This window comes from Lynx canadensis, chromosome F1, assembly GCF_007474595.2.
Source record: "Lynx canadensis isolate LIC74 chromosome F1, mLynCan4.pri.v2, whole genome shotgun sequence".
Taxonomy (NCBI): domain Eukaryota; kingdom Metazoa; phylum Chordata; class Mammalia; order Carnivora; family Felidae; genus Lynx; species Lynx canadensis.
Window position 1 is genome coordinate 28,024,680 of NC_044319.2, and position 16,859 is coordinate 28,041,538.

Genomic DNA, 16,859 nt, shown 5'->3' on the forward strand with positions numbered 1-16,859 from the left:
TCAATCTCGACTGACCCATTAACTTCGGACTGGAAAGCCAATTAGATTTGTAGCTTGAATGCAAGAAACCAGAGCTGAAATCGAGAGGGGCTTACCAACAGCCCTCAGAAATGGTGAGAAAGACAGTGACCTCACAAGGGTTCTTGGGGTACCACTCCTGTGTCTCCTGTTATCCCCACATGCCATCAGAAGTTCGCTTTGGAAACAGCATTGTCCTGTTAGAAGGACAAAATTCAACGGAGTGAATTTGAAGATCTAATTGTCTTTATTATGTGATTTATGAATTGATCAGCATCCCATCTAGCAAGCAGAAGGGAGCTCTGAGGAGTTGTACAAAATGGGAGGTTTTTATAGAAGAAGGGTGGGACAAGAAAGTTATTAAAAGAAAAGAAATGTTCTAGGCAAGGTTGCTTTCCCTTAGGGAGAGGAGCAAGGGGTTTCCAGCAGAGTACTTCATCTTCCTCTAGGGGACAGGGAGGGCTTATGTGGCAGACTCACTGATGCTAATGGAAAAGTTCCTGACCTGTTAAGACTACATTTCTGGGGGAGATTGAAACTGCAATTAGATTATGCGAGTCCTCTGGTTTGGGGACTTGGCCTAAGAGATGCCATTTTGGGATTGTTGTTTTCTTTTTAATACTGTGTAGAGGGGTGCTGTGTCTTATGACCTAGAAAGGAGCAGAGACAGCATGGGGAACTCACATGTGAATGAGGTTGCTTAGTGTAAGAATACTGGCTTTGTTAATCAAGGTGGCAGCTGATGTGAGGCCAGGAGCTGATGGTCAAGAAAGAATTCTTGAGATGTTTTTCGTGCATAAACGTGCATTTATTATAGAATGGGGTCAGGACCTGTGGGCAGAAAGCTGCACTTTACCTGTATAAAGCTGGTGGTTATATGCTTAGTGTTCAAGGGGGACGGGACATGCTGGGGGTATTAGATCATAAATGTCTTCTTCATATTTCTACTCATAAAACTACTTTCACAAGATTTCTCTGCTGCTTATCATTTAGCTCAACATTAACTATGGGTGAGATGTACAGGCAGTCAGGAGATCCCGTAAAAATGTAGCAGCCAGTGCCTGCTTGATCCTTATTGGAACTATGCAGACTGTAGGTCAACCTTCTGGGCTAAAGGTGAACACTTTTGTCCTTCTACCCTTCATCAGCAGCTGTGGTCACAACACATAAGCATGGGGACATGCTCGATGCCACAGGGTCTAATTGGCATGAGAAACATATGCCATAGGTCATAGCTGAGAGGCAGAAGGTCACTATAGATGAAATGGTTTATCAAAATTAGGTAAGCCAAGAGCTGGGGTGTGGACAGAGCTCATTTTAAGGCTTCAAAGGAGGTTAATGCCTCTCAGGCCAGGAAATAGCTTTGGAGTGACATCTGGGAATCCATTGGCCACAATAGTCAGCGGCCCCTACAAATTTAAGTAACAATTTTTTGTTTGTTTTGGGAAAAGGGATAGACAAGGATTGACTCAAGGTGTTTTGCAGTCAGGTTTTGAACGCCCGGAGGTATCTCATGTCCTAAGTAGTTAACAGTTGTTTGCACCCATTGACGTTTAGACCTGGAGCTTTTTTTTTTTTTTTTTTTTAAGTTTATTTATTTATTTTGAGAAAGAGAGAGTGTGAGTGGGAAAAGGGCAGAGAGAGAGGGAGAGAGAGAATCCCAATCAGACTCTGAACTGTCAGCACAGAGCTGGATGTGGGGCTTGATCTCATGAGCTGTGAGATCATGACCTAAGCTGAAATCAAGAGTTGGACGCTTAACTGACTGAGCCACCCAGGCGCCCCTAGATCTGGAGCTTTTATGGCCTTGTTTACCTAGTGCCGTTAAGAGAATGAGGGAGTGTATAAGAGCTCCTCCCTTAGTTTGGTAACAGAGCAGAAGGTCATCAACATATTGCACCAGCATGGAAGCTTGGATCAAGATTATAGAGTGTAAGCTGGCTTCTAGGACTTGGGGAAATATCGAGGGAGACACCAAAACTTTGAGGTATTCCAGTCCGTGTTAATTTTCTCCCTTTAAATGCAAATGTAAAGTGTGAGTCAGGGTGCAATGGGACTGAAAAGAAAGCAGAACAGAGGTCAATTACTGTAAAGCAGGCTGCATTGCAGGACTTGGGAAGACCAGCCAGATTTGGGACCACAGGGTGCCAGGGAATTACGAAAGAGTCTATGGTCCTTAGATCCTGTATAAATTGATAAATTTGGTTTCCTGCTGAAGTCAAATTTGCGTTCATTCTTTACTGGCAAGATTGGGGTGTTACAAGAAATAGCAAAGACAAGGATGCCCTGTTTCAGGAGAGAATCTATTATAGGGTTAATTCTTTGCATCTCTGGAGACAGGGTATATTGAGCTAAGGATGGACATGGTTTATTCGTTTTCCAAGAAATCACACAGGCTCTGCACTTAGAAGCGGCCCCACTTCATTTGCATGTTTAGCCCAGAGGCTAATTGGGACATTGTTTAAACATCCATCCTCTTTAGAGGATTTTAGATCAGGGTGAGTTTCCAGTTGTTAAATAACAAAAATTCAACAGAGTGAAATTGAAGATCTAATTGGTTTTATTAATCGATTCACGACTTGGGCAGCATCCCATTTGGTAAGTAGAGAGATGTTCCATCAAGTTAAACAAAATATAGAGTTTTTTTAAAGGTAGAGAGAGGGTATAAGAAAGAAAGAGAGGAAGAAAGAAAGGAAGAAAGAAAGAAAAAGAAAGAGAAAGAGGGAGGAAGAGAGGGAGGGAGGGAGGAAGGAAGGGTTAACTTATGCTTATTACTCTAAGTGTTCTGGGGCATCTCGGTGGCTCAGTTGGTTAAGCCTCTGACTTTGGCTCAGGTCATGATCTACGGTTCATGAGTTGGAGCCCTGCATGGGGCTCTGTGCTGATAGCTCAGAGCCTGGAGCCTGCTTCAGATTCTTTCTGTAACTGTCTCTCTCTCTCTCTCTCTTTGCCCCTCGCCCGCTCATGCACTGTCTCTGTCTCTTAAAAATGAATAAATGTCAAAAAAAAAAAAAAGTGTTCTGACAATTATTTTAAGGTTCATTTTGTATTCTCAGCTGTTCTAATAAAAAAAATTTGTAATCTTTATTTTCAGGTGAAAATTTGGAAGCAGACAAATATGAATTATCATATATTAGCATCCTGTAGGAGGTTAGCAAACTTACAAAGACCTTTAAAATTTTTTTGAAGCATATTTTTCCTTATAACAATTTTTTCTCAGTATGGCATAAAACATGTATTAATGCAAAAATTTTTTGTCTCTCTGTAAAAGTTAAAAAGCCTGTAGAGAGCAAAATGGAGTCTCTCATGTCAAGCAGGAGACTATGTCAAGCAATGATGCAAGCAGTCAAAGATGTTGTAGCTACAAGATATCACCAGGACCTGCATCAGCTGACCGAGAACTGATAACAGGCAGAAGCAAAGGAGGTCGGCAGGGGCCCAAGACCGATGAATTCCCTTTGAAAAGGGGAGGATTTTTGTAGCAAACTGTCAGACTCTTCAGACATGTGCCCTCTATGTCTGACCCCATGAAAAAGGCAGCTGCTGGGGCACCTGAGTGGCTCAGTTGGTTAAGGGTCAGACTTTGGCTCAGGTCACCATCTCACAGTTTGAGGGATGGAGCCCTGTGTTGGCTCCACACTGATAATGTAGGCCTGCTTGAGATTCTCTCTCTCCCTCTCTCTCTGCCCCTCCTCTACTGTCTCTCTCTCTCTCTCTCTCTCTCTCTCTCTAAAGTCGAGAAGGCAGAACGAAGATTTGAAAAATGGGTAATTTAAACAATAAATAAATTAAACAAAAATAAATAAAACAACAACAACAAAAAAGGCAGCTTCCACCGAAGGCTCTGGCCAGTTGATCTCTGAACAGAACCCAGGTCCTTCACTTCTTGAACATAAGTAAGTAAGTGCCCAGAGCTGACTCGGACCGGACTGAGGCCTCATCTTAACTGTAGGCCCACAGACTGACTTTGCATTTGGTTAGTTAACTTCTTACATCCTTCTGTTACCTTGTTTATTGCGTGGCTTATCTTATGTTCTGCTCCACGTGCCTTCTAAGAAGCCGAGTTAATCACATGGTGAAATGTCACTGAGTTTGGAATCCGGGACCTGCTTTATGATTGTGACTCACTTGGCTTTATTGATGAGGAAAACAAAGGCAAGAGAAATGTAACTTAAATTAAATCTCCTTCCAGCTTGCAGCCCCTTAATAGACACCTGAAACACACAGAGTGTGACCTTCCTGAAGGAGCTCATGCCTGCCTTAAAGCCTTGATGTTTATGTTTTATTAAAGACTAACTGTAACCTTATCTTAACAGCAGCTAGCCCCTCAAGGTACTGAAAGCCCTGGTTCCAAAGTCCTTAAGAGACTTATGCTGTCCCTAACCCCCACTAACTAAAAAGTATATAATGAATCACTCTTCACAGCCCCAGTGCAACTCTTTCTGCCCATGGATCCTGTCCCTCTACTATAATAAAATCACCTGTTTGCACCAAAAATGTCTCAAGAATTCTTTCTTGGCCATACGCTCTGGAACCCAAACTTTAGATCCCATCATTATGATTGAATAAAACTGACATTGTGGAAAGACACAACTTGTGTGTGCCTTCATCGTGTACTCATGACAAAGACAAAAATAGATAAACTTATGTTTAGCCTTTAATGTTTGTCTTATTTGGAAATAATTTAGGCATTCAATGAATATCAATTATTTGGCTTAATTTAGTATAAACTGTGATCTTATTTATGTTCATTTACTTATTTGTAGGGTGTGAGAGGGGAAAAGAGAGAGAGAGGGAAAGAGAATCTCAAGCAGGATCCATACTCAGCTTGGAGCCCAACACAGAGCTCGAACCCACAACCCTGGGATCATGACCTGAGCTAAAATCAAGAGTCAGATGCCCAAGTGGCTGAGCCACCTAAATGCCCCTAAACCAACAATGTTAAATTTAGGTTTATTTATGAAAGATTATCTAGGATCATATGAACTTGAAAAACACTTGGGTTAGTTTTTATATTTCTTTAGAATATATTTGACTTCTATAAGTTCTTAGTTTTCTTTAAGCCAATTACTTAGAACTCTTTACAAATTAATTTATTAATGAACATTTTATAATTATAAATTATAATTTAATTTATTAATTAATATTAATTTATTAAATTAATTAAAGAATTAAATGTCATATCATCTAGAGGTAGAAAAATATTAGGTACCTATAACATACATAGCATAGACATACATAACATGTAGATAGACCTAGATATTTTATAGCTTTTGTTTAGAAATGTTAACCATGTGTCAGGTATATAAGTCAAAAGAAAATAATTGGATCCGAATTGTGTTTCTGGCAGGTAGACTAAGTTAAGGTTATGAGCTCTATGGCCCAAGTTTGCATGCTGTAACCATTCTTTTAGAACTGTTCTTGGAGTCATTTAAAAAATAATTTTTTTAATGTATATTTATTTTTGAGAGAGAGACAGAGAGATAGAGACAGAGAGACAGAGAGACAGAGAGAGATGGAGTGCAAGCCAAGGAGGGGCAGAGAAGAGAGGTAAGACACAGAATCTGAAGTAGGCTCCGGGCTCTGAGCCTGACGCGGTGTTGAACTCTTGGACCACGAGATCATGACCTGAGCTGAAGTCGGACGCTTACTTGACTGAGTCACCCAGGCACCCCTGTTGGAGCCATTTTTGATGGGGTTCTTGAGCAAATGGGTAAGAAAGAATTCTTGAGATGTCTTTGGTGCAAAAAGGTGATTTTATTGAAGTACAGAGACAGGACCCGTGGGCAGAAAGAGCTGCACTGGGGTTAAGAAGAGTGACTGATTATGTACTGTTAAGTCAGTGGGGGTTAGGGACAGCATAAGTCTCTAAGGAATTTGAAAGCAAGGCTTTCAGGACCTTGAGGAGCTGTTAAGGTAAAGTTACTTTTAGTATTTAATACAACAAAACATTAAGGAAGTAAGGCAGCCATGAGTTCCTTGAGGAAAGTCACACTCTGTATGTTTCAGGTATATCTAACAGTGGGCTGCAAGTGGTAAGGAGATTTTAGCTACATTTCTCTTGCCTTTGTTTTCCTCATCAATTTTGTCTTTTAGAAGATTCTACATATGAATCAAATCATTCCCTTGTCTCTGAGAGGCTGGGAATAATCTCTGTTAAGGTTGCCCCTTAAAATGGACTTACCTAAAACAAGCCTTCCCCAGAATAGTGATTATAATTTCTAAATATCCAAAAGTTCACCCACTTTTCCAAAAAAGTACAAGAGCCTGGTCCAGGGAACAGGTGGAACCTACTTTGCCTTTGGAGTCCTCAAAATATTTTAATTATGAGGGGCCCCATTTCCCAACAGCTGTGCTAAAACACTGCAAATTATGCATTTACCCCCTTTTTGAACAGGATGGGTAAATACTAGTAAGCTTCAACAAACAGCAACAAAAGAGTCCTCACGAGGAAGGGTGATGAATTCATAAAAAGTGGATCTCGAATAAAGCCTGAGAGCCCCAAAAACAAAAGGAGCTGAGCTAGAAGCCCATGAGAGACTTTCCCTCAAAGTCCAGGGTCAGCAAGAAAGCAGTGAGCCAAACAGGCTCCGTGGGTATCTGTCTCTGTGGGTGCCTGTTGTTCACCAGCCTCAGAGTTGTTGGGGGTTTTCTCTGGATCTCATTTCTAAGACACCATTTAATGTCAACCTTAAACATAAAACGGCCAGTTATTTTCCTAGCAAGCTGAGTTCATTTGGGAATAGCAGAGGGATCGCAATTCGGGACAAGCAAACTATGGCAAACCATAGGCAAGTATGAAGAGACAACTGGAAGGTCAGCTTTTGTTAGGTTTTAGGAGGAAACTGTGCAAGCTGTTTTGAATAACAAACAGTTCATTGGAGAAGGGTTCGAGGCGGTGATGTCCCATTGACTGCAAATGGTGGGCAGTGCCTTGTTGCTGGGGCAGGGGGAGATCTTTTCTTCAAAGTAGCAGATACATTTATTTGTGAATTATCTTCCCTTTGCCTGTAAGAACATGGCAGCTCCCTCTTCAGGGCTCCTGATTCTCTTTTTTTTTTTTTTTCTTATGTTTATTTTATTTTTGAGAGAGAGAGAGAGCACGAGCAGGGAGAGGGGCAGAGAGAGGGAGAGAGAGGGAGACAAGAGGATCCCAAGCAGGTTCCATGCTGACAGCAGAGAGCTGGATGTAGGGCTCAAATTCTGAACCGTGAGATCATGACCTGAGCTGAAGTTGGACGCTTAATGGACTGAGCCACCCAGGCGCCCCCTGACTGTTTTTAACGAGGTTTCCTTTACTCATTTTTATAGAAGTACTTGGCGTCTGCCCAATTCCAAGCCCTATCCTATAGCAGTGCACATATTACTACGAAGACAAAGCCAGAGTAATCTGAATGCCTTGCAGGACTGGGCCAGGTGGGCTGGCTGGCCTATCCTCCAATAAGAAAGACACCCGGGAGCCTCCAGTTACCCCAGAAGCCTGGGATCCCCAGACAGCAACTCCATATGGATACAGACTGTTGCCCATCCAGCTGCTTCCTCAGAGTGAATTTTGATTCTCAAGGTTGGGCTCCTTCCACCCTTAAGGCAATGTAGGTTGGTGGGGGTGGGCCTTAGCTTCAAAAGCCTGGAGGTCCCCGGCAGCCAAGGGCTGCTGCAGGGATGCGCACTGCCCGAGCATGAGCAGAGACATGGGTATCCAGGTTCCTAGAACAGGGTGTTCAGGAAGAGGATGTAAAACAGCCAAAACGTTTATTTGTGGTTTTATGGAGTGCAGTCTGGGAGGCACTGAGTTGACCCTTATGGAAAACCTGCTCTGAATTGCAAGAAGGGCGAGCAAGACAAATCCACAAGGTTATATAGCTTGTTTTGAAAGAATGATTGGTGTGGGTCGACTTAAACTATCTAATACACAATTGGCTGTTTAGCTAACAGGTGTTACATTGTCTCTCTTTCCCTCCAAAAGGTTTCCCTCTTCTTTCCCTCCAGAAGGTAGTGGAGTGGCAACTGACAAAAGTCAAAAGTGCACTGTGTTCTGAGAATTGAAACAGGAGATGTGCCTAAGCCTTTCTTCCTCAGTATCCTCCAGATCCTATTTTGAATGACTCTCTTAGCAATGCTTACTTAGCTTTGGAATCTTCTTTCACAAGGTTGAGTATCAGGAAAGGCTGGGTCACAGGAGGGAGCTCTTGGGGGTACCAAGTGTCAGCCTAATCCCAAGGTCTGCCGACCTGCTAGGGATATTCTTCCTACAGAAGTGCTGTAGGTGTTTTAACTGCCTTTACAGGCAGGGGCCAGGTGGGCAGGACAGGGTATCCTCTGTTAGAAGACACCAGAAGTCCTGGTTCCGGGAGCCGCTTGGGACACCTGCAGACAGCAAGTCCACATGGGGACTGGCTGTCATACATTTGCAGTTGCTGCCTCAGCAAATTTTGGAAGGTAGGCTCCCTCCATGCCGGAGGCTGTGCAGGTAGTTGGGGTCTGCTTGGAGTTTAACAAGCTTGGAGGGACAGGTCTACCAAATGTCAGCCTAAGGGTGTATATGCACATGTGTAGGCCGTGCGGGTCAGGGTAGCGAGGGATTTGGAAAGGCAAGTGTCGGATAGCCAGGCCACAGAAACACCCTATTGGGGTTCCATGGCAACTGCCAAACTGTAAGCCTTAACCTACACAAATGTGTATCTTCCTCCTGAAAACAGAGCTGGAGGACGCTGCACTGGCTTGTCCGAGGGAGCAGGGTGAGCTGGCTGGGAAGTCCTCCAGTAACAGATACCTTGCAGCCCCGGTTGCTGGAGAAGCCTGGGACCCCATCAGGCAGCTGCTGTAAATGGGGACTGACTATTGACAGTTTAAAGCTGCTGTCTGAGAAAGGTTTCCTGGAGAGGGCTCCCTCCAGCCTGAGGTTACTCAGGTTGGTTGGAGTCAGCTGGAGCTCTGTAGGCCTGGAGCGCCCCCTATGGCCCAAGGCTAGCTGATGAGGGAAACTGCAAATGTGTGTGCCCTACAGGTCCGACTAGGCAGGGACCTGAAACAGGGCAAATATTGGGAAAGCCTGGGTCACGGGGTGGGCTCTTGGAGGGCCATAGCATGTGCCTAATTCCAAGCCCTAACCTACTCCGACATGCATATTCCCCCTGAAGGTAAAACTGGGGGATTCTGGATTGCCTTGCCAGGATTGGGCCAGGCAGACTGGCTGGAGTGCCCTTCCCCTAAAGACGCCCGGGAGCCTTGAACTGGTAAGCTGAGACCCCGTCAAGCAGCCAGTCTAAATTTGGACTGTGTTTCTGGTAAAAGCTGCCGCCTCAGAATGATTTTCGCGGTTGGGCTCCCTCCGCCCCGGAGGCTGTGAAGTAGGGGACGTGTGTGAGCTCCACGGGCATGGACGATCCAGGTAGCTCAAGGGCAGCTGACGGGTGCTTAATGCACACGCGCAGGCCGCACACTTCAGGGACGCCAGAGACCTGGAAATGGGCGAAGTCGCGAGAATCCAGGTCTCGATAGTGGACTCTTGATGTCCATGGCATCAAACTAATTCCAATTCTAACCTACATTACTGCACAGACTTTTGTGGAAAGTAATGCTAGAAGAATCTGGACTACCATGCCCGGGCAGGGCTGGGGATTGGCTGGGGTAGCCTTGGCTGACGGACATGTGGGAACCTTGATGGCCGGAGAAGCCCAGACCCCTATCAGGCAGGCAGCCTGGGTGAGTGGGGGCTGATTACCACCTCAGAAAGATTTTCAGGTGATGGGCTTCCCCCACCCTGGAGGCTAAGCAGGTGGCTGGGAACAGCCTGAGCTCCACGGGCTTGCAGGACCCGCGCAGCCAAAAGCCAGCTGCGGAGGTGTAACTGCGCATGCTCGAGAGACCGGGGTCAGCATAGCCGGGGACCTGGAACAGGGTCATGCCCGTGAGGCCAGATCACAGGGTGAGGGTGTCGGAGGTCCCTGGGGTCTGCCTAATTCGAACCCCTAACCTGCGCGTAGACCGTCTCCCCTCGCAGGCAGAGCTGGAGGAGGCTGTGGTGCCTTGCTTGTGTTACAGGAGGGTGGGAGAGACATTGGTCCTTGTCCCACGGAGTCGAAAATCTCGGGGACCACAGAGAGTGAGGAAAGCGATAGAGTTTCTTGAGAGAAAGTATAAAGCTCTCAAGAGTGAGAGGGGGTCCCGACTGGGTTCCTGCCAAGGATTTTTGTCCCTGACTTTTTACTGGGGCCTTATCAGAAGAAGGTTTGTGAGATTTCATGCACGGCACCCAGCTCAGGCAGGTCGGGAGCAGGTTCGTCTCATCCTCTTTTTTCCCGTCAACTCCGCTGCCATTGTAGCTTGGTCAGCCTCCCACTTGGCAGCTGCAGTCTGCCTCCCTGAAGGTCCCTTATCTCTCTCCCTCTCTAATGTTAACCCTTTCCCTATTCGCTAGGGCTGGATTTCACGAGCTGGCTGATAGATCTTCCAAGAAGAGACACTTGGGAGCCTTGATTGCTGCAGAAGCCCGGGACACCAGCAAACGGTAAGTACTCATGGGGACTGACTGTCACCCATTTCAGTGGCCTTCTCAGCCATCATGGGGTTGGTGGGGTTCCTCCAACCCTCCAGGCAATACAGGTGGTTGGGGATGAACTTTACTTAGCTCCACAGGCCTGGAAAGTCGGTACTGGCCAAGGGTGCCTGACAGGGTGCAGACTGTTAATGCCAGGTGGTGCAGGTCAGGGTAGCCAGGGACCTGGAACAGGGTGGTTTGGGTAAGGCCAGGACATAGGAGCCTGCTGTTGGGCGTACCTAGTATCTGCCTAATTCCAAGGCTTAATTTACACAAAAGTGCTGATCATTTCTGATGGCTATTTTGTTTAGGAAGGCAAGTAAAGGCAGAGATTTTGGCTTTGCAACAACGTATTGTAACACTGGTTCAGTCTGTGAATTTCACATGCAAGTTGCATATAGGATAATGTCTTCTAATTAGCCAATAAAGGAGTAACATATTCCAAACCAGTGTTAGATTAATCATAGTATTGTTCTGGGCAAGGGGAGATGAAAGGACTAAAGTCCAAATATAGTTGAAGTTGTACCTTCATAGGAGTTGGTACTTGGGAGAGGTGGCCCAGCTGACTGGGAGCTGAAGTCCGGGTGCCAGTTGAAAAATAAAAGTCCTGTGTTGCTAGAGCACATTGTTGGGAGACATGGTCACCAGTGAAAAAGTTGGCTTTACTCCCAGGACGGGATAGCCCCACGGTCTTCAAGGGCTCTTTCAGATCAGCAAGTTGTAGCTTTGCCCAGAAGGAACACTGTCAGTCCTTACAAATGCTCAGTGTTTATAGTCCAAATGTCCCTTGCCATAGTTTCTTTTTTTTTTTTTTTAGGATTTTATTTGTAAGTAATTTCTACACTCAAGGTGGGGCTCAAACTCATAGCCCTAAGATCAAGAATGGCCTGTTAGTTGGACTGAGCCAGTCAGGAGCCCCTGTAGTTGCTTCTTGGTATGTTCTTACTGATAAGCCCTAACTGAGGTCCCTCAGCAGCTGAGTGACTGGTTGAGCAGATGGTGACACCCTGACACAACTTACTTTATTCTGGTATTGAAACAGTTATATTCCTAAAATAAACTTTTTTAAGTCTTTGTCATAAACAAGTGGATTTGAAATCATACCAAATCCACAACAATCCATCCACCCTGTGATTCCAGCCACTCACACACTAGTTCATACTAAGGGTCTGATGTCCTGCACAAATCTAAGCTCACAAAAAATGGGGCGCCTGGGGGGCTCAGTCGGTTAAGCGTCCGACCTCAGTTCAGGTCATGATTCACGGTTCGTGAGTTCATACCCCGCGTTGTTCTGTGCTGACAGCTCAGAGCCTGGAGGCTGCTTTAGCTTCTGTGTCTCCCCCTCTCTCTGCCCCTCCCCTGATCACGCTGTCTCTGTCTCTCTTAAAAATAAATGAGTATTAAAAAAGTTAAAAAAATTTCTTTAAGCTCACAAAAATATCTATCCACCCATGATTGTGTATCACTTGTAATCTTTTTTCATTTAAAAAAAATTTTTTTTACATTTATTTGTTTTTGAGAGACAGAGAGACAGCGTGAGCAGGGGAGGGGCAGATTGAGAGAGGGAGACACAGAATCAGAAGCAGGCTCCAGGCTCCGAGCTGTCATCACAGAGCCCGACATGGGGCTTGAACCCACAAACTGTGAGATCATGACCTGAGCTGAAGTCGGACGCTCAACCAACTGAGCCACCCAGGTGCCCCTGCAATCTTTTTTTTTTTGAATTAAAAATGTTTTTCTTTTAATGTTTGAATGTTTAAATGTTTAATGACCTGTCAGCACAGAGCCTAATGTCAGGCTCGAACTGTGATGTCAGCCATGAGATCATGACCTGAGCTGAAGTTGGAGGCGTAACTGACTGAGCCACCCAGGCGCCCCAATATCACTTGCAGGGTTAATCACAATCATATTTTGTATTTTTCCTTGGGCACCCATTCTTTTACACCATAGTTTAATGACCAGTTCAAGTAACCATAGTCCAAATATGAGGATGACCAAGAACTCTTTAATATGGTACCATGGCCAGTTGCCAGATGACCAAAAGTTAAGCTTCTTGAACCACCTAGTTTAACTTCTTTGACAATTAGGTTTCCAAAAAGATAGGTTTTATGAAGCTCCCGGGGCTGTGAGCCTGCATAACCTCATACTGTAACATCAGAATTCGAGGCTGTCAAAATTTTAGGGATGCAAGTTTTTGTTCTCTTTTCAATTTTTGCAAAGTTATTTTCACTTTAGTAGCCTCGTCTTCCAAATGTGCCTTTATGTGTTTTAAGTTTTCTAATGTACGATTTACATTTATTAGATTAATTTGAATATTTTCAACGTGAACTATGTCTCTGTTTACTTTAATCTTTTTTTCTATTGACCTTGAATAACATCTTTTTCCTTGTATTGTCGGATTAATTCCCTGTTGTGGTTTTACACATTCCATCCTACTGTATTTTTACTGTATTTTTCTCTCGACTCCGGTAGGTTAGGGTGAGGTTTGCCTTAGAGCATGCTATCCTGGTCCAGTTTTCCATATTATACATAACTGGTTGAAGAGGCATCAAGGCTATCATCATAGGTATGTGTACTAGGTATAGCCAGAGGTCTAGCGGTAATAAAGATTGGTTCCATTCCAACAACATATCCTTAGGAACGTGTTTTCCATCTGTCAGAAGGGGGCTTTCTGTGGCCTGTAGGCTCCATCCTCTCTTTTGACATTGGGAACCGCAAAAGTGCGGCACCTAATGTCCTGTTTCCTTCTTTAAGTGCCAGCATTTTAGTTTCACAGTTGCTGCAGGAATCACAGCCATTAGGGTCTGCTAGTGTGGCCATCTACTCTTACTTCTGCTTGGATCGTCTGTTATCTCAGATGACCAGTATTGCCCTGAGATGGTAGCTGTTCTGAGATAATTCCATATATCAACCAGTCTTAACTGCAACGATTGACAGTGCACAGTTGGAGAAACATCTCTATTTTTACAAAAATTTTTAATCTTTATTTTTGAGAGAGGGAGACAGAGTATGAGCAAGGGAGGGGCAGAGGAAGACACAGAATCCAAAGCAGGTTCCAGGCTCTGAGCTGTCAGCAAAGAGCCCGGTGCGGGGCTCGAACTCACAAACCGTGAGATCATGACCTGAGCCGAGGTTGGCAGCTTAACCACCTGAGCCACCCAGGTGCCTTCAGGAACGTCTCCTATGGCATTTTTAGATGTCATTGTGTTTAGTGTTTTATCCAACTTACTTCTGTCAAATTTCCATTGCTCTATTTACTTCCGTGTGAAATATGTTTAGTAATAAATTACTAATTTTATCCATCTATGTATACAATAATGCAAGAGCTGCCATTGCTTGTGTGTTAAATTAAGATTGTTTTGTTTCAAAACTTCTAAAATTTAATGTGATTCGATTGATTTAGAATTGAGAAAAAGTGACTGCCATTGTTCTACCAAGGAAACCTCTTACCAGTCCAACAAGGAACTGTAAGGATTTCCTTACTTTTAGTGAATCTGTTTTTGGCATAGGTTGTAAATTGAGCAGAATTTGGGGATGTGTATCTGGCTTGAAAGTCGTGTGTGTCAAATTTCAAGACATAGGCTACTATTGTGGGTTACAATGACTGGGAGAGGTTATTAACATAGTTGCCCATATTCTTGGGGTAGAAATCTGTGGTGTGAGATAGAAGCCTGATGTATATACCATGATAGGTAATATGTACTATGCTAAGTTTCCTGTGTGTCTTCTATACACATGACAAGGTGTCCCTGTTTTTAAAGTCTGGACATAGTGTCTGTGGATCTGTTATTTTTCTTACAGGTGAATATGGATTAAACAGTAAGTTGGGAGTATAGTAATGAACAGATTTTTTTTTTTTTTGCTGATTTCTATTTAAAGAAATAATTGCCCATTTTGCATATTCATCAGATGCCCTTTTGTCATAAAATGCTAGCACACAAAGTGAATCAGGAATTTAACTGAGGTTATTTTCACAGAGACCCTGCCATGTGTCCAATGCTGCACTCAATTCAGTAAGATAAAGGAAAAGTACAAAAGTCAGTACCTAGTCTTGGTGTATGTGCTGGGTTGTAATACCAAAATCCAGTTAGCAGTTCAGGCCAATCTTCATCCTCCAAGTCAGTCTCTCGAAGGGAGTGTTGTTCATGATCCTTGTTGATTCTTGTGGAGATTGAAATGGAGGTTTCTACCGCTTCATCAGCGTCCCAAAGTATTTGGCTGAAGGTTTCCCGTGAGTAGATGGTGCTGATAATGAAGGGTGGTATGGAGAGGTGGGGCTTGGTGATGCCTGGGATGTGGGTGATGCTGGTGAGTCCTCGTTTTGCGGTAAGGTGACCAGGATGGTGATCTGTGGAGGAAGTAGAGGATGTCACAGACAGTGCACTTATTATCTGGACCAGAAGGTGGCGTTGCACTTTGGAACAGTGGTGCAGTGCTATTGCTGGCGGCAGAATATCCATAGCAGCGATAAGTGTGGTAACCAATAGTGAGCAGTAGGCAGCACTATGGCCAGCAGGCAGTACACGGCACTGACCCGCTTTGTGGGTCTCGATGGGGTTAAAGATACACAGCAGATTTTTGCCTGCAAAACAAAGATAATGTCTGAGATTTTTAAAATAATTAATCTACTTAGCTTACATTCTTTATTTAAATGTTTATTTACTTTTGAGAGAGAGAGCGCGGGGAGACAGAGGATCCAACGTGGTCTCTGAACTGACAGCAGAGAGCTGATGTGGGGCTTGAACTCACGAACCATGAGATCATAACTCCAGGCTAAAGTCAGATGTGTAACCGACTGAGCCACCCGGGCACCCCAATGTCCTATAAATGTTTAATTCTTTCTTGTTGTTCTTGGTACTCAAGAAAATCTGTTGTTACTGTGGCCGTTACTGCCAGTATTCCCCTAAGCATGACCACTCTGCACCAAGCTAGGCTAGGTTAAAGATGAGGCATGTTGATGGTGTTGTTCTTCATGTCTGAAATTTTTATAGAGGAATCAAATTATTTTATTTAATTTGATATAATATTATGTTTCCTTCACCCACCCAATAGGTGTATCAGTGGCAGGTGCTGTAATTTCCCCAATATTATATACTATACTGATGAATATATGTATTCATATGTTAGTGAATTTCTCAATTTGACCACTAGATGGAAGCATTCTCTCAAAAATTGTTCAGCACTTCTCAGTGGGTTTTTTTTAAATTTAATTAAACAAAAATTTTTAAAAATGTTTATTTATTTTTGAGAGACAGAGCGTGAGTGAGGCAGGACAGAAAGAGAGGGAGACACAGAATCTGAAGCAGGCTCCGGGCTGTCAGCACAGAGCCTGACTCGGGGCTTGAACTCGTAAACCGTGATATGACCTGAGCCAAAGTCGGATGCTTAACTGGGCCTCCCAGGTGCCCCCCAGTGGGTCTTTTAATGCAAATATAGTTCTATTTTACTTTTCTTCAAAAAATTTTTTTAAAATGTTTATTTATTTTTGAGAGACAGAGCACAAATGGGGAAGGAGCAGAGAGAGGGAGACACAGAATCTGAAGCAGGCTCCAGGCTCTGAGATGTCAGCACAGAGCCAGATGTGGGGCTTGAACTCACGGACCGCGAGATCATGACCTGAGCCAAAGTCGGCGCTTAACCGACGGAGCCACCCAGGCACCCCAAATATAGTTCTATTTTTCTAATGAGATAGCTTCAGGACATGTTTTGGACTTAGGAACACATGTGTAATATGTAATTGTATTATAGTAATGTAACACATATTTTTGAAAAAGCGATTTAGGCATTCTTTTGTTTTTTGGCACAAAACAATTTAAATATACATGGGAATAAACTGGAGTCATGAGAAAGATATAAGGAAAACCTAGAAGTGAATGGTCTACCTACCACACTAGAGTCACCTTTTAATTTCTAATATTTTCTCAACCATGCCTTTATACATGTTGTGCTGGGCCTGGAATGTCTTCAAAATCCTAACTTTTTCAGGTGTTACCTGCTGTCATACTTCACTCTTCCCTTCATCCTGAGGACAGAATACTTCCTTCCTACAGAAATACTTCCCTGTATTTCCAGTGTAACACCCTCCCCTTGTCCAGTGGTTTATTTATTCATCTATTTATCTGTCTCTCCTTTCACCGTGAGCTTTTTTTTTTTTAATTTTTTTTTTAATTTTTTTTAATTTTTTTTTTTCAACGTTTATTTATTTTTGGGACAGAGAGAGACAGAGCATGAACGGGGGAGGGGCAGAGAGAGAGGGAGACACAGAATCGGAAACAGGCTCCAGGCTCTGAGCCATCAGCCC